At 45.1% G+C, this 22,511-nt stretch overlaps 1 protein-coding gene across 5 annotated transcripts in view; it reads right to left on the reverse strand.

Annotated features, from left to right (window-relative positions):
* LOC118075359 (ephrin type-B receptor 5) overlaps positions 1–22,511 on the reverse strand; it is a 155,198-nt gene that overhangs the window by 132,087 nt on the left and 600 nt on the right. The window contains exon 2 of one of the 5 annotated variants that reach the window (XM_060268951.1): positions 20,672–20,736. The gene's annotated coding sequence lies outside the window, so the exon portion shown is untranslated. Of the gene's footprint in view, positions 1–11,443; positions 11,773–11,797; positions 12,960–13,001; positions 13,986–20,671; positions 20,737–22,511 lie in introns of those variants that run through there. The other 4 variants (XM_035097271.2, XM_035097274.2, XM_035097272.2 and 1 more) reach the window with 4 other exon arrangements.

Below are 22,511 nucleotides of genomic sequence, written 5' to 3' on the forward strand. Positions count from 1 at the left end.
ACTCCCTAATAAATACTAAGTAGTAGTTTTAAAAGTTTTGATTCACGCAGAAGGGAAGGGGTTTAGAGATGCGACTTCTGCATGACTAGAAGCATCTAGAGAGGGGGCTGCAAGGTCTGCAATATCGCTGTGGGAAATCTAATGCAGGGGCAATACAGTGGTGCCTCACTAGACGAATTTAATTCGTCCCACGGGTCTATTCTTATAACGAAAAATTTGTCTAGCGAATCCCATAGGAATGCATTGAATTTTTAAAAACAAATTTGCCCATAGGAACGCATTAATTGAATTTCAATGCATTCCTATGGGAAACCGTGATTCGCTAGACGAATTTTTCGTAAAATGAATTTGTCTAGCGAGGCAACCTCCGCTAGAAAAATCCTTTCTTTAAGCGAAAATTTTGTCTTACGGGGCGTTTGTTAAGCGAGGCACCACTGTAGTTTTACTGCTTGCTCTAGGTGAGCTCATTTGCCTCCAAATAGGCTCTGCTCCTGTGTTTGTTAAGAAAAACCATTTTTAACCAACCCAACCCAACCCAAATCACAATTCTTCTCTTACAGTTACTGTAATGGAAACCAAACCCTGTCATACTGTATACCTGGAATTTTCACCACCTGAGAAATTGGGGGCTCTTGACAAAATGTTTCTGTTCTTCCCCCACCTTACCTTTAACCATTTATAAGTTCACTGATCAAATTTAAATGCAACTGAGTGGCCTGGGAACACCCATCTCTGTAGGACTGCTAAGGCAAAACAGGTAGGGATCTACAATATGCCTGATTCAAAGACCAGCTGGAGCTCATTGAAAGCTGCTATTAGCTATCTAAAAGGAGAGAGAGAGAAAGGCAATAAAACCTGGTGTGAGTTAATTTAACAGCTACCACTCCAACACCTTTCTTTTCCTCTGTAACACATCAGAACCAAAACTGCTTCACGCTATTAAATATCCCCTTGATCCGCATCCACACCGGACCGGAAGTAATTCCGTTGATTAAAATCCCCCCCCCAACCACCAATTAATCAACCCAAAGGATAGTTGATTAAGTCGCCCACGAAATCGTGCAGCCCAAATATGAATATGTGTACAACCACCCCAATTCTTTAAGCGGCCCTTGAAAGTAACAGCCTCGAGGCACGGGAGTGAACCAGGCAGCAGCCTTAGCAGTGCGTTAATAATTGCCACAGGATGGGATTTCTGCTCACAGAGTCTAGGTGGGGAAGAGATGATGAGGGTATTGTATCAAGGGCAGCGCATGTTCCGAAGCAACTGTCACTTAGGGGGAACAAGAGGAGGCAAGGAGGGCAGTGGGGAAGGTGTAATGAGCAGGTGCGGCATAAAGGACGTGTCGGAGCAATCTTGCCCTGAATCAATGTTGTGTGACCTTCCCAGATGGGGAGCACACGGAGAAGGGGGGGGCAGGAGAGGATGTGAAAAGCCATAGGAGGTTAACAAGCTACAGGCAAGCGAGTTCCCCAGACAAAGAGGCACATGTCTTGTTAGAGGGAGGGCCAGTTTATTGCAGCGGCCGGTGCACACTAAAGGGAGCCAACCTCTGCACTAGAGTGTGTAAAGGGGTAAGCAGGTGTCCCTTTTGGAATAGCAAGCAACCCTCAGACAAAACCATTTACACCTTGCTAATTAGCAAGGCTTCATTCACAGCTCAATGCAAGAGAGGAGCCTAGTTGTCCAAGGACCAGCTCACACAATTGGCAGAATCAAGTGGCAAAGTCCTTTTTTTTTTTAAAGGACTTTGCAGGATGGGAATCGTGCAATTGTGCATAGAATCCCACCCCCTCCCAATATTCTAGACACAGGAGCTGCTGGGAGTCAGCACTAAATGAAAATGAAACCTGTCGTTTAATCTGGGGGCTCGTCTTTAATAAGTGAATGTTTCAAACCACAAGCCTATTTCACACTGCTGAAAATTAAGTAGGCTTTTTTTAAAAAATGTCATTGGTACTATTGCTGACAGGGTGGATTTGATTTAAATCAAACTGATTTAAATCACGATTTAAATCACGATTTAAATCACTAGTCAGTAAGGCTTGATTTAAATCATAGTTGATTTAAATCATAAAGACTAATTCTTGCTGGTATAACTTTATTATGCAAGTAGATGAAGATTTTTAGAATAACAACTTTTCATATTAGTTTTTTTATCCCCAGTTTAATAGGTTAATCATTCATATTTGGACAACTTTACTGTTGTACTTAGGAAGGAGAAAAATAATCATTACCTTAATAATAACAATTTAAATAGATTTATTCAACTGAAACAATAACATTTCAGCAAATGTTATTTGCTTAAACAAACATCCATGTTTGTTAACTAATTTGGCTAAACAAAAACAAAATATATATATTTTAAGAAACTTAGACTGTCAGCCCAGCCTACACATGAAAAACTTAAATACTGTCCAAACAATCAGAAAAATATTGTTTCTATTCTATTCACTGAACTTCTTGAAACTTAGCACTGAAGGGGTTGCTTCTGTATTCATAAGTTTGTAGAACAATAGGATTAAGGTCTTTTTCTCAACTCTGTTCATGTTATAACATTTTTGCTGTGAAGAAGAGGCATGTGATCTCTGTTGAGTCAAATTCAGTTTTGAGAACTGCAAAAGTAAACCAAGCACCTGTGATAATATCTTGTGGGCAGAGAAACTGCCCAATAATCTTACAAAAACCTCTGGAAGAGGTGAATGGATTAATGGAATTTATTTACCCCCAAAATTAAACATATACAACCTTATACTACATAATTAAAAAAACTAATCTTTATTTCATGATGGAATAACCTTTGGATGGTAATATGTTTTCCTCAAAAAGCATTTTATTTAAAAAAATCAAATTTAAATCAAAAAAATCGATTTAAATCAAAAAAATCCGATTTAAATCAAAAAAATCCGATTTTTTTGATTTTTTAAAAAAATCATTGATTTTTATCCACCCTGATTGCTGATGACTTATTAATTGCTTTCTAAACCACTGTCTCAAGTTACCAGACCTCCAAGTGTCCCTATTTTCCAGGGAGAGTCCAAGATTTACAGTAGCCATCCCGGTTTCTGGTTTGATCCCAGAATGTCCCGCTTTTCCTTAGGACGTCCCTATTTTCATTGAAGAAATGTTGGAGGGTATGGAGTTATCCGACCCCCCAAGCCATCTGAAGTGCTTTCATTTTTAATTATGTTTTTATATAGGTTGGAAGCCGCCCAGAGTGGCTGGTGCAACCCAGTGAGATGGGCAGCGTATAATAAATTATTAATATATTTATTATTATTATCTGCCATTGGGGACTTCTTGGATCATTCTTTGTCTAGCTCCTCCCCTTTGACCTTACCGCCTTGGGTGACCCTGCTGGGAGTATGAGGCCCCCGACAACTTTGCTTACAGGGGTCATAGGAACATGCAAACCCACTCACCACGACAAGGTGATGATCCAGTGCGTGAGATGGGAAATTATAGGCTTGGTGCCTTAATTCTTAATATATATATGCTTGGTGGCTCAATTCTTACCTCTGAGGTTATAATAATAAGCGGTAAAACAACCACATATATATGATGCATGATAATTACTAGGAGTCAACATAGGTTTTTTATGAGGAACAAATTATGCCAAAGGCACCCAATTCCCCCTTTTGATGGTTGCAAAGTAACACCCAAAGCTTAGTAAATAACCCATCTCAGTAATTAAAGAGATTAGTAGATCATGCGTCTCTGGTCCAGTTCTCACATTACACCACCCACCCCACCCCCACGTGGCAATGGATGGAAACATTGCTGCATGACCTCAGCTCCATGTGGAGACCATCATCAGGGTGGTATATATGCAGAAATGCAAATTTTGAATTTGGTGCACATGATTCTGTTTCATGGACGGAGCAAGCTTCTAGACCCTATTAAAAGATATGCTTGATAGTAACTGGGCGAAGACCAGAGGAGAGGGCTTCAGTATGTGCACCTTGCCCTATGGTTAGCAGAAGCAGCGAACATAGACAGAGTTCAAATAGTAAAAATTACAAATGAATTACTCAGTGAGGAGAAGCTATATAACTCTGCATAATTTAATAGGGTCACAGAATTCAGTTTTTCCCCCTTTTGGCAAAGAATTCCCATTGTCTGGGTGCAGAATGTCATTACAGTAGTACCTCGACTTACAAATTTAATGCGTTCCGAACGCACATTCGTAAGTCGAAAAAATTCGTAAGTCGAATCCCATAGGAATGCATTGGGAGAAAAAATTCATAAGTCGAAGCAAACCTATCTAAAAATTCGTAAGTCGGAAAAATCCTATCTAAACCGCATCCAAGATGGCGGACGGAGCTCCGTTCATAAATAGAAACATTCGTAAGTAGAGTCATTCATAAGTCGAGGTACCTCTGTACTTTTAAAGCACAGACAATCCTGCCCCTAACATGCAAGAATCACCCACCATGAGGGTCATCCCATCACTTGGGAAGCTTGCATGGCAGTTCTGAAAGTTGGCAGACAGGGGTATGGCGCTTGGCAAAGTGATCCACACCGGAAGGGGCTCTCAAACATGAAGGTCATCGCATAGAGCCAATGACACATGGAAGCGCTTCTAGAACTTTCACAGAAATCTGTCCTGGATTCATGCCTGGTTCAGTTTCTCTCACTTTTGAACAGCAAGTAATGCTGTGATTCTATAAACCTCCCGTAAGTGCAGTAAAATTCCAACTGAGCTTAAGAAATTGGTGCACTGGACTGAACAATAAATCTGAATGGCTGACAGGTAACCAGTGAGTCAAGGCAAGGCAATTATACCAGGCACCTGGTGACCCATTCAAATATTTTTATCGTGATTTGAGTTAAATTGCACCCACTTTCATTCATAAAAAAGAAAGAAAAATGTCTCCATAGTTGCATGCAAGAGAGAGATTCCGTCACTGCAGCACCCCAGCCAAATACTACTCAGATCACACATGAAAGGAGTTAGTACGTGCAGCAGAATTTGCTTCTGGTTTCTGGCTCACGTGTCTAGATTGTGACCTGCAGATGTTGTTGGTTTATAACTTCCATCATCCCTGGGGCTGATGGGAGCTGGAGTCCAAAACTTCTGGAAGGCACCAGGATGGCTAACCCTGGTGTACAGAAAAGACAGTTTCTCCTCCCCTACTGTACACAAGCTTGAGGGGGGCTTACCAGAATGACCTGGGGATAGAGGCACTGTGAGAAATAGGATGCTAAAGGTAAAGGTGAAGGGACCACTGACCATTAGGTCCAGTCACAGACGACTCTGGGGTTGCAGTGCTCATCTCGCTTTATTGGCCGAGGGACCTAGCGTACAGCTTCCGGGTCATGTGGCCAGCATGACAATGCCGCTTCTGGCGAACCATAGCACACACAGAAACGCCGTTTACCTTCCCACCGGAGCGGTACCTATTTATCTACTTGCACTTTGATGTGCTTTCAAACTGCTAGGTTGGCAGGAGCAGGGACCGAGAAACGGGAGCTCACCCCATCACGGGGATTCGAACCACCAACTTTCCGATCGACAAGCCCTAGGCTCAGTGGTTTAACCCACAGCGCCACCCGCGTCCCAATAGGATGCTAGACCACTATTGTTATTATTATTATTAAACTTTGTACACCACCCTATACCCACCAGTCTCAAGGTGGTTCACAACATAAATTCACATTGTAAAAACAAAATACATAAAAATAAAAACAACAACCAAACAATCCCCCTCTAACCAACACATTTTAAAATGGCATTAGATGTCAGTCAGCCAAAAGGCTGATTGAACAGGAACGTTTTTGCCTTGCGCCTAAAAATATATAATGAAGGCGCCAGGCAAACCTCCCTGGAGAGAGCATTTCACAAACGGGGAGCCACTGCAGTTTTAAATAAATAAAATAAGAATAAATAATTTATACCCTACCCATCTGGCTGGGTTTCCCCAGCTACTCCGGGCGGCCCCCAACAGAACATTAAAAACACGATAAAAGATCAAACATTAAAAACTCCCCTAAACAGGGAAGCGATAAAGCAAAACTTAATAAAGATGTTTTACAGATGGCATTTAACACCAACCAAAATATGCCAAATGCATAAAACAAAATCAACCTGTGTTGGAGGTGTAACCAAGTAGAGGGGATGCTTCTACATATGTGGTGGACATGCGATAAAATCATAGGCTTCTTGGATATGGTATATGAGGAGTTAAAGAAAATGTTCAAACAAAATTTTAAGAAGAAAACAGAATCATTTTTTTTGGGAATATTAGATACGAATATTCCTTTACGCCACAGGAGCCACGAGAACATTAATTGCCAAAAACTGGAAAAAAGAATTAATACTGACGAAAACAGAATGGCAAGACAAATTATTTGATTATATTGAATTGACTAGATTAACAGAGGATATTAGGGGTCAGTCCAAGCAAAAACTTCAAAAAGAATGGGAAAAATACAGAGAGTATCTTAAAAACCAGTGCCCTCAAACTAATACTTGGACTTGTTTCAATTAACATCTGCAAAATGAATTATGGGATAAATAAGATGGAAACAGTTTACCAAAAATGAAAACAGAACCGTGCTGAGGATGAGGGAAGACAATGGGAAGAGGAAAAAAAGAACTGAAATATGGTGTGTGTGTGTGTGTGTAAATGTAGGCATTGCATGCGTAGATGTCCCAGCCTTTCTCCGTAACTGCTGAACCATAACGTAACAAATTTGGTCACAGCGTTCCATCAGGGAGGGATCTGGCATTTTAAAAAATCCACCTTTCACACCTAAAATATTGATTAAACACAAAAAAGTGGCGCCCAAATTAGACGTCACCACCAGAAGCTCTGAAGACTCCAGCGGCATCCAATAGAAAGGCAGATCATCTGCACGCTGCCGCATCCAAAGCTGCGCCACCAGATGACATCACAAAATTCCACAGCAACAAACTGAAAAAGTCCTTTGGCAGCAACAAGGCCCAGCTTTTTCAATAGGCTGCAGCATTGCCAAGCAGTGAAAACTGAGTAGGCCACACCATTCAGTAGGCCACAGGCAAAAAAAACAGAATAGGGCCTTTCACACCGGGGGGGCACGGGGGTGAGGCACAACAAAGGGAGGGGGAAAACACATAGCCATGCGGGGGGGGGGGACCCTGAGTCAGCCAAAGCAGTGGGGGGTGGGTTGGGACAGGGAAAACTGAGTAGGCCGCAGCATTGCCCAGCAGAGAAACTTGAGTAGGCCTCACCATTGCCCAGTAGGCCACAGGCAAAAACAAACAGAATATGGGGCTTTCACAATGGGGGGGGTCACAGGGATGAGGCACAACAAAGGGAGGGGGAAAACACATAGCCATGCGGGGGGGGGGGACCTTGAGTCAGCCAAAGCAGTGGGTGGTGGGTTGGGACAGGGAAAACTGAGTAGGCCGCAACATTGCCCAGTAGGCAAAAACAAACAGAATATGGGCCTTTCACATGGTGGGGAAATCACAGGGATGAGGCACAACAAAGGGAGGGGGGAAACCCCATTGCCATGGGGAGGGGAGGTAGGACCCTGAGTCAGGCAATGCAGTGGGGGGGTGGGGACATTTTCAGGAACACGTGTGGGTGGGGGAGTCTTATTTTTGAAACTTACAGTAGGGGAGTCAGGGTTGGGACAGGGCAGGTGAGGGGACTCTGAAGGGAGACTCTGAAAGTGCATTTAACAGGGAAAGGTCAACTTAGCACAAAAACTCACAGCAACGCGTGATGGGGCCAGCTAGTGTGTGTGTGTGTGTGTGTGTGTGTGTGTGTGTGTGTGTGTGTATAGTTCACTGTTTTATACAAGTTTCTGTACATTATTCTAATATTTTTTGTATTTGTATTTTTTAGTTTTTTAGTTTTTGTTTCTTTTTATTTATGTATAAATGTGTGTGTTTTTGTTGCAAAATTCAATAAAAAAATTTTTTAAAAAAAACTTCCCTAAACAGGGCTGATTTCAGACGTCTTCTAAAAGTCAGGTAGTTGTTTATTTCCTTGACATCTGATGGGAGGGCGTTCCCCAAGGCAGGAGCCACTACCGAGAAGGCCCTCTGCCTGGTTCCCTATAACCTCACTTCTTGCATTGAGGGAACCACCAGAAGGCCCTTGGAGCTGAACGATGGGTGTGGAGACGCTCCTTCAGGTATGCAGGGCCAAGGCCATTTAGGGCTTTAAAGGTCAACACCAACACTTTGAATTGTGCTCGGAAGCGTACTGTTCTCATGTTGTCCCCCTCTGGATTCTCTTTTGATGGAGATACTCGAAGATGGTCTCACAGTCGGGGTAGTTTCATATGGAAAGAGGCGGTCCTTGTGGTATTGCAATCCTGAGCCATTTAAGGATTTATAGGTCAATGCCAGCACTTTGAATTGGGCCCAGAAACTAATTGGTAGCCAGCGCAGTCCCACCAGAGTTGATGCCATATGCTTAAATCGTCTTGCACCATTGAGCAACCTGGCCGCTGACTTCTGCACTAGCTGAAGTTTCTGAACTGTCTAAAGACTAAATAAATTCTTGATCTCTTCCAGCCAGGCTCTTTTTGATGGGCTTAACCTACTCATACCTTAGTAATAAACTTAAGCAAAAGCATTAGAACAAAGTGAGGCACAGTACCCTAGCTAGGCTCTAGTAATGAGGAAAGGGTTACACTGGTTTGCATGCAGGAAACTGAATTACGGTTCCACTGCAAAGAAGCAGTTAATCCTTCTGCCACACACGATAGCAGAAGCCCTGAATGGAAGACGCAGGGAGTGACAACATCGCTCCAACTTGGCAGCAAGACTGAGCTCAGCTGGAGTACTATGTCTGGCAGAGGGCCGTGATTTAAGGAGCACTGTTAAATACAACTCAGTGCAAGAGAAAGATCTAATCCATATGGCACAATCCTTACAAGGAAGTTCTCTTGCACAAGGCCCACTGGAATGGAGGTGCGCAAGCACACAGGAATGCTCTCGCACAACTCCTGTTCACTGTTTCTTGTACAAGTCTTGTTCCCCTTATCCATTGGACTGCATCCCTGTTAATTATTGGGAGACAAGTTCTGTTCCGTTAAAAGGAAGCTTGCACAAGAAAACGCCCAGGTGAGTTGCGCTCCCCAGGGTCATGCAGGGAAGAGCAAGTGCCACTTGGTTTTTCCAGCTCAGGTGCCAAAAAATATTGTGCTGTCACTTGCTGGTGTGCTTGGATCCTCATACAAGCATAAGAACAGCCTGTTGGATTAGACCAATAGCCTATCAAGTCCAGCATCCTGTCACCAACCAGATGGCTGTGGGAAACCCACAAATATCATTCAAGCACAAGAGCACTCTCCCCTCTTGTGGTTTCCAGCAACGGGTATTCAGAAGCATTGCTGCCTCCAACTGTGGAGGCAGAAGATTAGCCATCATGGCTATGTGGAGGCAGAACACAGCCATTGATAACCCTCTCCATCAGCAGTGTTTGAAATTAGCCAGGCGCCAGGTGCATTTTGGCTACTGACCACTTTTGACCAAGTAAAGATGTCTGGGCACCAGGATGGAGGTGCATGCCTGCAGTTCACTGGCTCTGGACTGTTTTCACACACTAATACACCATCCTGTAGAATTCTATCAGTTATATTTCATCTGCACCATCAGAATGGATTCCAGGAGCCAAAATGCTTTTTCTGTGCGGTCTGAGCAGGAGCAGTCACCATGAAGAAAAAGAGGTTGGAATAGGCCAATATATATGTGGACTGTCCCTAGATAAGGTGGCTGTTCTTTAAGTTCTCAAAGCTCTTAACCTAGCTCAAGGTTGTCATCTGAACTAACCAGATGTTTATCTGAGAATCAATCAGTACATCATTTGAAAAATAAGACTTTAGAGCTGTCTTGCCCCCAAATGGCAACTGTACATTCCGTTTTGGCGACTAGAACCTTGGTTTAAAGAGCCATTTGGTGCCTAGCTTATATAACTGGGTTTCTAACACTGCCTCCATAAATTTGCCTAATCTATCTTTTAAAGATAGATTAGTGTCCATCGTTCTGCCCGGACACTGAGGTCCAGCTCCGGGGGCCTTCTGGCGGTTCCCTCACTACGAGAAGCCAAGTTACAGGGAACCAGGCAGAGGGCCTTCTCGGTAGTGGCTCCCACCCTGTGGAATGCCCTCCCACTAGAGGTCAAAGAGAACAACAACTACCAGACCTTTAGAAGGCATCTCAAGGCAGCCCTGTTTAGGGAAGCTTTTAATGTTTGATGGATCTCTGTATTTTAATGTTTGATGGATTTCTGTGTTTTAGAATTTCTGTTTTGTTGGAAGCCGCCCAGAGTGGCTGGGGGAACCCGGCCAGATGGGCGGGGTATAAATAATAAATTATTATTATTATTATTATTATTATTATTATCTAGGTTGGTGGCCATCACTGTCTCCTAAGGGAGGGAGTTCCATAGTGGTAGTAGATATTTTTAAAGATACAAAAAATTGAGCTACCGTAATTCCGACAAGGGAGAGAGGGAAAACAAGAAATAAAAACTGATATTATGGAAACCAAAGCATTTTTTTTTTGAAGGGGAGAAAATTAAGAGAGCGTATGTGAGGCATTTTCAAATATCTAAAAAGCTGCCCAAAAAAACCCCAAGGCCCACTAATGGAAGGACAAGAAGAAACTTGTTCCAAGTTGTAGTCCCTCAGATTATAGCTGGGCAACAGGAAGAAAAACTACCTTTAACAACTGGGCAATTGACCAAGAAAGTTGCCCAGTTGTGTCTGCCTCGGTTTGATGGGAGGAATTTTCGTAAGAGACACGAAGAACATCTACCTAAAGGGACTGTTTTAAGTCAATAGTCAGCCAAATTAGATTAATCTCGACAATGCATTCCAACTCTTGCAAATTCCCCAATTCTATGCACTAAAATCCAAAGACATGGGGATTTTGCAGATGGAACAGTACAGCTAAGCCTCTGAATGGCTGTCTTGCACAGAGGAGAGATGAGGAATGGAGCAGGGCATGTAATTGTATGTTCTGCACTACCGCATTTCAGGCTGCAATCTTACGCACACAGGCCTAGTTCACACAAACAGATTAGGTTGTTAAGCGGTTCCCAGACTGTATAAATTATGCAAATTCAAAGAGTTGAAAATGGAGAGAGAGAGAGAGAGAAAGAGAGAGAGAGAGAGGCATCGCTTCCCACGCTGTACATATAATTTATTTTGTCCCCCCATTTCCTTTGACTCAAACAGACTTTGCAGGTTACAGGTAGGTAGCCGTGTTGGTCTGGGTCGAAGTAAAATAAAAAAATTCCTTCAGTAGCACCTTAAAGACCAACTAAATTTTTATTTTGGTATGAGCTTTCGTGTGCATGCACACTTCTTCAGACTTTGCAGGGTTCTGAAACAATACTAAAACCCATTTCCTGCAGCTGAAAGCGGGATATGCCTATATGCAACACAAGGCATAATCTCTCTTCAAACCACCTTCTACTCTCCAGATTATTATTACACCTTGTCTACCTGGTGTTATACCCGGCGCTTCCTGCAAAAAGCTCAAAGCAGCTGACATATGGTTCCGAGAGTCTTCCACAGACAGGTCCAGACCCTCTAAGCTTCAGCAGTAGACAAGGAGAACTGTTCAAAGCTGGAGCACAGCATATCTCTCACTACGAGGAACAACAATGCTCTGGAATAAGTACTGTATTTTGCAATCTGCAATCCCAACACTGAGAACTGCGTGCCGAGACCAGACAAAGGATGTGAAGGCTTTATTTCTTCCAATTCCCAGCTGAGTGGTGAGAGGAGGACTCCAACAGCCCCCAAGGTCCTGACCCAAAAAAAGCATAGTAGGAAATCCAACTTTACCTTGGACTAACAAGTCCACATCTGTGCAGATTCCACTGAATTGGAAAAACCGTAGCGAAAGGAAAATTAAACCCTTCCTTGCCCAGAGCCCCACATACTTAGGGAAACGTCCTGGACCAGCCCAGCCAAGGGGAGCAGATTAGCAGCAACTGAAGAGAGCTTTTGACAAGTTTCATGTTTTGACTCGTGTTTCTAGAGGGGTTGTTCTTTCTGTCAGGCTGGGCAAAACTGCCAAAGCAAAGAGGGAAGGGGGAATTCCAGCAAGCTGCAGTTGCAAGTAACCCAGTTTCCTATATCCATTTGCTTTCTCTCTCTGTGTGTGTGTGTCAGAAGAAGGGGGATTGCAAGGAAAAGCAGTAATGATGGGGGCGTGGGGGGGGGGCTGGACAGAGAGAATAGTCTCCTTTTCACAATACAGGTGCGCTTGTGGGTTGGCCTGAATGCAAGCTAGGAACAACCCCAGTGCATGTGCAAATGTCCTTCCTCTCCAAGAGTTTAAGGGTAATTGCATCTTAATTTATTAGTAATTATTTTTAAAGTGTGCAGTCTTACATTTCCTATGGAGAGCCAAGGCGAGGTGGCAGACTTGTCGCAAACCCTCCCATTCTCCTGCAGCCCTTAATGTACAAAGGGCAGCCTGCGAAGAGCCTTCCTTACAGGGTACCTCTAAGCCTCCACTGCTTTCCCAGTTCCTTCCCAAGGCCCTTCTGTAGGGGAAACTAAATCTTCTGCCTTGCACACAAAGGAATATGCACGTTTAAACTATTCAATATTTATCCAAGAGGATGCAATTTCCACTCCACTTGCAGATTTACTGTGGTTTGGTTTTGGAGGGGGGGCTGGGGGGGGAAGCAAGGCATGGCTCAACAGATGCTCTTCATAAAGCTTTCTAGCTACAGAAATGCACCCGGCAACAATAAGCAAACCCAGCAGAAAAAAAGGGTTGCTGCCTCTGTGTTGTGTGTGTGAAGCAGCCACTAGCCGGCTGTGCAGCGGTTTGAAATCATGACCTGATTTTTCAATTATGCCTCCACTCCCCCTTTATCCATCTGACACAAGAAAGGGGGGAGATCTGCAGGAAGGGAAGGGGGGCAGGACACCAGCGGTGGGCCCAAGCCCTAGTGACACACTTCCAGTTTCTCTAAGACAGGGAAACCCAGCAGTTTGCCATGCACCTCTGCCCAGGAAAAAAAAAAGGACCAACCTGGCTGGCGCTCTCACGAGGATGCATTGAGTTGTGATGCTGATAAGATCCGGTTGCTTTCCTCTTCTTTCTTTCTTTTTGCAGTTCCAAGACCGATGTAGTTATTTGTTTGTTTCCCCCGGGATGGGCTCCATGTCTATTCAGCGCTGCCTTTGCACAGATGCTCCTCGAGCAGCAAGCATACCAGCCCGGGCAGCCTGTTGTCTGCGCTCCAGAAGCAGACAGACCTTGGGGAGAGTTTGCATAGCCCCCCTTCCTCGCCGGGCCTTTCCCTCTCTTCCCGGGAAGGTCTTCTCTTCTCCTTCCGCCTCCTTCTCGGGATCTTTCGCCGGGGATCTTGCAGCTACTATCTTTTTTTTTTTTTTAACTAAGAGATCTCCTCCTTGCAAAAGCAGGTCTCTTGTGCGCTTCTTCTTGGGACTTCTCGCGCGCGCGCGCTCCCCTTGCAAAAAAAAAAAAAAGGCCCTCGCGCAAGGGAAAGGGGGGGGGCTCGCTTCTCCTCTGCAGCCTGTCTTGTGGGGGGGAGCTGCAGGCTCCGTGTTTGATCGCCGCCTCCCCCCTCCCCAGCGCCCGACTCCACGCAGACACCGGCGAGGGCAGCTGCTGTATTTCCCCCTCGCTTTGCACCGGCTCCGGCGGCCCCAAGCATAGCAGCCGCGCGTACGGGAGGCGGAGCTGCACGCCGAGGCCCTGCCTTCCCCCGCTCCCCGCCAGCAGTGGGCTTAGGGGGTACTCCAGAGATCATCCAGCCCACCCCTCCCGCACTGGAGAAAAACGCTCCTTGCGCGGAAGCTCGCCAATGCTGCATTTCGAGAGAGGGAGGGAGGGAGAGGGAGAGGTGTGCTGGGGCTTAAATCTGCCCGGGAGAAAAGGATTACAACATGCTGCACTTTAGCCCGGCATCGAAACGCTTTCTCTCTCTCTCTCTCTCAGCCACGATACATTCCTAGTCTGCAATGCAGCCAAGGGATAGTCCTGGTCTGCCTTACAGAGGCTCTGCAGATAGGAAAAGCTTAGAACATCTGTACACTGATTTAATAGTTTGGTGGGGAGGCAAAATACCTTCTGCCCATGCCCAGAGACAATCTCTTTAGTGGTAAAGCTTTCAGACATTAAAAGAAAAAACTGCTAGGGGATTCCTCACGTGCCTTTAACCCAAGTTAGCTGTGTTGTATATTGAATGTTGACATATTACCACAACCTTAGTAAAGTTTCCAGATTTGAAATACTACCGGTAGAGAGGAAGAGGAAGATAACCTTGCAAATTAATTTAAAAGCTGCCATGGGGCATAGCGGGGGGGGGGAGAGAGCAATTGCCCCTCCCCAAATCAAGTAAATAAATAAAAATACTTAACTAAAAGTTGAAATTGTGGTAAGATTTTGACAGGTTTTCTGAGCACTTTGGGTCAAAAGAAAGTAATTTAATACAACTGTTGTTGAGTTGAGACATTTCGTTCGGAATCTGCTAGACTGAGCCAGACAGAGGATGATGAAAGGTGTGTGCCCTTCCCCCCACCCATAAATCCTGGCTACCTGCTCCCCCCCCCCAAACAACATAAATCCTGGCTATGCCCATGAAGCTGCCATTTCTTTCTGGAAGAAAAGCAGCCATTAATATTTTGCCGTTTATTCCATAATTCTGAAACACCAGAAGCAAAATCGCCTGAAAATATGAAAATTTGCAACTAATTCAATTTGCATAGCTAAAGCGTCAGTGGATTGATCTATGGATTAAACCTCGTGTTAGGGAGAAGGGATTGTGTGTGTTTCTTCCTTTTCCGAGCCGTGATCAGACACCTCAAGCATACCTTTATGCACCACTGCAGAAGTTTTGCCTAAAAGGCAAGTAAAAACAGACCAGGCTCCTGAACCATTAAATATCTGCGTAGTAGTGGCAATTCCAGCATTTGCATGATGACAAGGTGTACTTGCTGAAATTATATCTTCTGCGCTGCTAATTGTGGTGAATGAGCCTTGTCCTCTTTTGCACCTGGCAACCCTACTGATATTCCTCACTCAAGAAAATCAAAACTGCAACTTCATTAAAAAGGTACTTTTCCATACAGCTTAGAAACCAAATACTTTTTTTTTTCATTTTCAAACCACAAATCAGCACGTTGCCCGGTGTATCAAACAAAGATAGTTAAACTTTTATCAGAATATGCCAACTGAAGAGTCTCATGTGCTATACTTGCTAGATCCTGTTCGGAAAAACCAAAAATGGGAAGGGAGAGTTGACATTCTGCTTGCCAGTGCACAAAAGACAAACATACATAAGGAAATGTGCAAAGGAAGAAAACAGCTGGCCGAAGGGTTGCAGAGGGAAAAAAACATGGAGGGAAATTTAAATCACACATTCACCCTAGGGCAGCTCTGCTCCAAATTACCACCACCTCTACCAGCCAAGAGATTTGTCCTCAAGTCTAACAAAAGCAGCCATATGGATTTTGTTATATGCGTTTTAAGTACACACAGAGAGTATGCTCCAGGATTAGCTACCAATTCGTTCTACTGCAGCAAGGTGTACACATAGTGAGAAAACAGGCAGATGGGGGGGGGGGCTTGACAACCTGGGAAGGCAAACTTTTTCAGCAGGGGGCCGGTCCACTGTCCCTCAGACCTTGTGGGGGGCCGGACTATATTGTGAGGGGGGGGGGAGGAACGAATTCCTATGCCCCACAAATAACCCAGAGATGCATTTTAAATGAAAGGACACATTCTACTCATATAAAAACATGCTGATTCCCGGACCGTCCGTGGGCCGGATTTAGAAGGCGATTGGGCCGCATGTGGCCCCCGGGCCTTAGTTTGGGGGACCCCTGATCTAGCAGAAGGAAAACTCTAATCCTAAACCTCTGCTGCTGCCTTGTGGGGTTTCTTCGGGAGAAGGAACGGCCAAGGAGTAAACCCTATACAAATCCAGACGAGTCCCTAAGATGGTCGGATGGCGCTTTGTACGCCTCCTTCTGGCACTCCTGAAGCCCAGCTGCTGCCAAATCTGTTTTTCTGCTTTCCTTTGTACCACGTCAGCAAGGCCAGGAGGGAGGTCTTGTCATCTGGGCAGCCCAGGACCTCCATACACAGTGCCAAGGCTTGCACCCTGTTGGTCACTTCAGTGCTGCTCAGTGGTTTGAGTTCGCCCTCAGAGGCACACTCCATTGCCTCTCGAGACGGGCGGATGCCAACAGCTTATTAAATAGGGACTGCAAGGAGGATGTTGCATAAGGGGTGCCCAACAATGGAACGAGGAAGCTAGAGAGGCAGTAATGGCCAATGGGTGTCGCACAGCAGCTACAGTCAGCAATTTTATTTTTATACACTCCAGCTTTCCTCACTGCCTCTTCTCCCATTTATTCCTCACGACAAAAGGAGAGGAAGTGATTAGGCCAAGCCCACCCCCGTGAGCTCACAAGGGGTTGCAGCTAGAGGGGGATAGGCGATCTTCAGCCCTCAACCTAACGCTGTGCACACCTTTAAAGCACATTTGTCACGGATTTTGCTACCTCAGATAATTCTGGGCACTGTAACCCCTCACACAGATATAATTTCCAGGAGCTGCTAACAAACTACAGTGCCCAAAATTCTTTGAGGGAGCAAACTCCGTGCCAAATGTGCTTTAGAAGTATAGCCACACAGGTGGCAATGGGGGGGGACAGAAAGGGGGAAAGGGGGTGCACCTTTTGGCTCTGGTCTCACCCACCTCTGGCTTCCACCCCCACCCATCAATGGCGTGCAGCCTCTGACAGATTAGACCTGAGGGAATACGGGGTGGGGGGGTGGGGGAGAGATCATTCCCTTGCTCTGCAAGAAAGCCCACAGACCTGACCATGGCATTGAGTCAGAAATATGGTGCTCACTGCCTCTGCACTGCAACTCAGTAAAGCCACCCCAAAGCAACTCCTTGTTCTCAAGGCAATAGAGGGTAGTCTAGTCTAGTCTAGTCCAGGGCACCTTCAAGATTCCAATGCACCATACAAAAGTATACAGTGGTACCTCGGGTTGTGGACCCGATCTGTTCCGGGGTGCCGTTTGCACCCCAAAAAGTCCGCAACCCGAGCGAAAGCGTGATAGGGCACTTCTGCACATGTGCTTCCGGGTCCGCAACCCGGAAAAACACAACCCGCAGCGGATGCAACCTGGGGACTGTAAAAGCAATTCCTATAGCATTAAATTAAAATATATTTAAACAACAACAACATATAGAGCAGGCTAAAACTAAAGCAGCGTTTCTCAACCGCTGTTCCGCGGCACACTAGTGTGCCGCGAGATGCTGGCTGGTGTGCCGCGACGTGCAGCGACGAGAAGGGTGATTTGCATTGTCACGTGCCTGTGAAAGGAAGCCGGCCGGGTCACGACGCGGGGTGAGCGCAGCTCTCAACAGCCACCACCACGGGAGGGTGGTTTTAGACAAACTTAAAGAAGCTGGCTGGATGAGCTCAACCTGAAACTTGCTGAGCAAAGGATTGTGCTGGCAGAGAAATCAGCGGCTTGTGAAGCCTTATTACAGGAGATTGCAACCAACACAGCAATTGGCAAGTGTTTCTTACAGTCATAATTATGTAGTCAATATAGGGTGGCACAGAGTTAATTTTTTTTAACTTTTTAAATGGTGGTGTGCCTCGTGATTTTTTTCATGGAACATGTGTGCCTTGGCCCAAAAAAGGTTGAGAAACACTGAACTAAAGGATTTAAAAGAGCTCTGGCTAAGTAGTATGTGGTTAGAATGTTAGACTAGTACAAATTCCTATGCAGCACAAAGTTCATTGGGTGAATTTGAACAAGCCATTATCTCTCAGCCTAGACTACCTTGCGGGATTGCAAGCAATGCGATCTTTCTTTTTTGGTATGACAATAGATGGTTGGATGGATGGCCTCCTGCGTACTGCCCTGGTTTGCTGGAGCTCCCTGGTGGCAGGGGGGGCTTTGGGGTCAGGGGAGGGGGAGGAGGACAGAAATCCAAGCATAAAATGGAACATCTCTGACTGTTCACATACATGGGATACTTCTGTGGCAGGGGAGGACCCATGTGGGTGGGTAGGAAGGAGGTGGAAAAGGTGTTTATGTATGTACCGTTTTTTTTGTTTTTTTTGTATTTTGTAAAATTAATAAAAAGTATGTTTAAAAAAAAAAAGAGGTGCTGGAACTCACCATGAACATCTCCCTTGTTCTCTTATAATGGTAATGGCACCCACCAGAGCGGTGCTGGAACTGAGCGCTGGCAAGTTCCAGCTGAAATAAAGTCCTGGTTGTTAGGACGATAAAATGGGGAGGTGGATAACCATTTTTTCAATCCTTCAAGGAAAGGTGGGATATAAATATAATGAGAAATAAACAATGCCAGTGCAAACGTAAGTGTCTTAAACCGGCACCAAAAAGAGTGTGATGTGCAGTATTGTAGACATATCCAGATCCCAGTGCCACAAGCAGAATTTAAGGGGGGGGAGTCTATATAGGCCAGGAAGATGTATATTTTAAAAGAGTAAAGGTGAATCTTCAAGTCAGTTCAGCTAATTTTGTTCCCACCAGCTCCAATTGGACAAGGCTGCTTTAAAATCTACGTAAGTATACAAAGAGCACTTGTTTTCCGGATCTGGTAGACGTTCATTGAAATTAAGAGTCAAATCCCAGTACTGTATTTCTTTGATAAGCCCTCAGACTGAAGCTTGCAAGCTCCTGCGCTTCTGGGAGAACCACGCCAAGCACCGACTCAGATTAATTTGTGTCTTTTGCAATTGGTTGTTTTGACATTCACAGAACAGAGGCCAAAGTAGCACAGCATGGCAGAAGGTATAGCTGGTAAATAAGGGAGGGTGGCAGAGAAAATGTGACATTGATTGTCTAAGGGAAATATGTTGACAGTCCCCTTTCGATCCCGGTGCATGAAACTCCTCCAGAGTAATCAACGTTTGGTATTAGATTATGAGAATTTTGCTTTACAATATTCTGTTTCAAAAGGACCAGTGGAAAATACAAATAGCAACTTCGCACGATTATTAACATGGGATACAATCCACCAAGACCTTCTTTTGCACGAGCTGCTCTACCATCAAAAGGAGCTGCCCAATAGTTTGTGCTGCTATCAACAAGCAGAAGCAACATTTGGGGTGAACTTGGCCGCTGGCTGATGTGTGTCCCATGTAAGGTTTTCCAAATAAGGGTCCAATTCATCTAGTGCTTTAGGTATATTTCAGAGTTAAGATACAACTTGCAAAACAGTTCTGCTACTACAATACAAGGCTGAATCTACACAGATATATAAAAAATACAACACTGTGAAAATGCTTTTTTTAAAAAAAAAGTTTTGAAATATATATGGATTTTGCCATTAGCTCATCAGCACTATCTAGTGCCTCATTTGTACAATGCACTTAAAATGTTATATTTGCAGCTATATAGCTATATAGGGACCCAGGTGGCGCTGTGGTTAAACCACTGAGCCTAGGGCTTGCTGATCAGAAGGTCGGCGGTTCGGATCCCTGTGACGGGGTGAGCTCCCGTTGCTTGGTCCCAGCTCCTGCCAACCTAGCAGTTCGAAAGCACGTCAAAATGCAAGTAGATAAATAGGAACCGCTACAGTGGGAAGGTAAACGGCGTTTCCGTGTGCTGCTCTGGTTTGCCAGAAGTGGCTTTGTCATGCTGGCCACATGACCTGGAAGCTATACGCCGGCTCCCTCGGCCAATAATGCAAGATGAGCACGCAACTCCAGAGTCGGTCACGACTGGACCTAATGGTCAGGGGTCCCTTTACCTTTACCTTTAGCCGAGTCCCAGGTCTGTATCTCTACACACTGATGGATCCGCCCTGAGAACCAAGCTGTACATGCAGAAACATCAATTGCTCCTACCGTTCTTGGACTGTGCCGTGTCCCTTCCAATAGAGAATTATATTTGAACAATCCATCAAGCTCTTTGGACTAACGAAAAAGGCTAACATATCTGGGGAAAGGGTTGTGGCCAGCTGCCTCTCAGTTGTGCTAGTTTTCAACACACGGGGAAGTTTTCTTCCAAACATGGGCAAGCATTCGGACCTTGCGAAGCCGAGCAATCCCAGGTGAACTGTATCACCTTTTCTATCTGAAAGTCTAGCTCCATTACCAGAGAGAGTGAGGACCAGATGTGCTAGCTGGAGAACTTCACTTCAGAGGACTGCCCTCCACACCAAGGACGAAGATGCTGATCATATGTGAGGGAGCTTTGGTTTTTGTATTTAAATGGGTGGACAAGTTTGGTGTAGAGGTCTCTGTAGCACTTCATGTATTACAGGGGAGGAAAGGAGTGGAAGAAACATGCATTTCTGCAATGGGTTAACACACTCTAAATATTTATTTGGGATCTGTGACTAGCTGAAGCTTCTGGGCATGGTTTTTATTGAGTGCAAATACTGTGATTGACCCACAGTGCAAAGGCAGGGACCTGTCTTTTCTGTAACATGTAAAGCATTTGTCAGGCGTTTTCACACCCAAAGCAAGAAGGCAGAGTGATCAGTCCTCCCAACACATTTTAAAACACAGCAAATGTAATAAAATGGAGGCCGGAAGCAACAGTTTGAAGCAACTGTTTCATGTCACTTGATATTAATGCCAGCTCTGGAACAGGCACGCGCATATGCCACTTAGAGATTTTTAAATATTAAGTTATTTTTCTAGCAAAAAAGAAGTGCTGAAACTCACTGTGAACACCTCCCTCGTTCTTTTATCATGGCGATGGCGTCCACCTGAGTTCCGGCGAGTTCTGGCTGAAGAAAAAAAGCCTTGAATTTAGAAATGTTTTTGAATAAATTAACAAAATAACATGCTGACGGTTTAACAGCTGCCTCCACAACCCGGCGTAGGTCTTAACACTAGCTGCAGGTAGCACAGCTTTAAAAAATCCTCACAAAGCCCTTAATATCTCCATCTCTCTGTCATTGTCTCTCTCATACACAAACACACACATACAAATCTGCCTCTTCTTCCCTGATAGGAAGGAAGCTGCACACCTGCTCACATCCCCCTCTCACTATCCTGCATTTCACATTCCCTACTCCCCATGAGACTTTGGCAGGGCATTTCAAGTTATGCATACAAAAGAAGATGCTATATAATCGCAAGATTACATTTTTCTATGCGATGGGGGGGGGGTCTGCAAGTTTCCACAGAACTGAATGTAAACTCGGGGGGGGGCATCTGCCAACTCTTTTACTATCCCCAATTTAAACTTAAACAACCACCTCAGGTTCAATATCAGTTTGACTACGATAAGAGAGGATATCCATCTTCAAATATCTCAAGGGCTGTAACATGGAAGAGGGAACAAGCTCGTTTTCTCCTACTCTGGAGAGTAGGGCTCGAACCAACAGCTTCAAGTTACAAGAAAGGAGATTCCGACTAAGCATCAGGAAAAACTTATTGTTTGGCGGTGGAACAGACTCTCTCGGGAGGTGGTGGGCCCTCCTTCCTTTTTAAGCAAAGGTTGGATGGCCATCTGTCATGGATGTTTTAGTTGAGATTCCCGCATTGCAGGGGGTGGGACTAGATGACCCTCTGGTCCCTTCCAACTCTATGATTCTATGATTCTAGCAAATGCTTTGAAGCTGTAGCCCCTTGACCTGTCCTCCAAATGGCCACGTTCCATGCACTAGCCAATCAAACCCCACCCAACTCTGCCCAGTTCTGGCACACACCCCTCTGGCATTTTGGTTAAACCCTTGGTTGGCAACCCTAACGTAAGCAGTGCAGATTCCAAAGGCTTCCGCAGCAGCCCCAGACACTTAATCCCCCCCTCGGTGGGGTTTCCAGCCACAGCCATTTATACTATAAACTCCCTGCACACCGCCCTCGCGGCTGGATAGCCTGACACATATTAAACAGGGTCTGATTCTGACAGCTGCTTCACACAAAAGGAACCGGGCGAGTTCTTTGTAATTAAAAAAAAAAATAGAGCTGTAGGCATTCAGGCCTTCTCAGGATCAGTGCTTTGATTCAATATGTGTAGTAAATTTCTTCACGTCTCATTCCCCCTTTTCTGCTCCAACTTTTTGCTACAAAGAGGAGCAGCTGACCCATACAGAGGAGCAGCCGTGGGGCTTCACCACTCTGCACCAGGGGTAGGGAAACGGGATGTGGATGCTTCGCTCAGAATGGCTAGAGCAACGTGTTCCCCCCTTCTGTGGAAATGGAGCGGCCCGTGGTTCCCCCCTCTGCCCTCCCTCTGCTCAGAATGAAAGCAAAGGCTGAAAGACCCACTGCTTTGAATGAAGTTTGGGCAAAGTTCCTGTAGCCACAGATGTACACATACGCAGCAGCAAGAGCCAGACCCTCTGCCTCAAATCCCTGTGCTATCAGGGTAGGAGATGCGGGGAAGGGGAGGGGGGGGGGCTCCCTCATATGGATTTTGTTTCAAGGCTCTGCTGAATGTCTCCATTTATTCTGCCACAGGATTCTGCTGCGCACGCATTTTTAATGAGGGCTTTTGCTGCCTCCGCTGCAAACTTGCAAGAGCATCCTGAAAACAAAAGTTCAGATGCGAATA

This window comes from Zootoca vivipara, chromosome 16 (genome assembly GCF_963506605.1).
Source record: "Zootoca vivipara chromosome 16, rZooViv1.1, whole genome shotgun sequence".
NCBI classification, from domain to species: domain Eukaryota; kingdom Metazoa; phylum Chordata; class Lepidosauria; order Squamata; family Lacertidae; genus Zootoca; species Zootoca vivipara.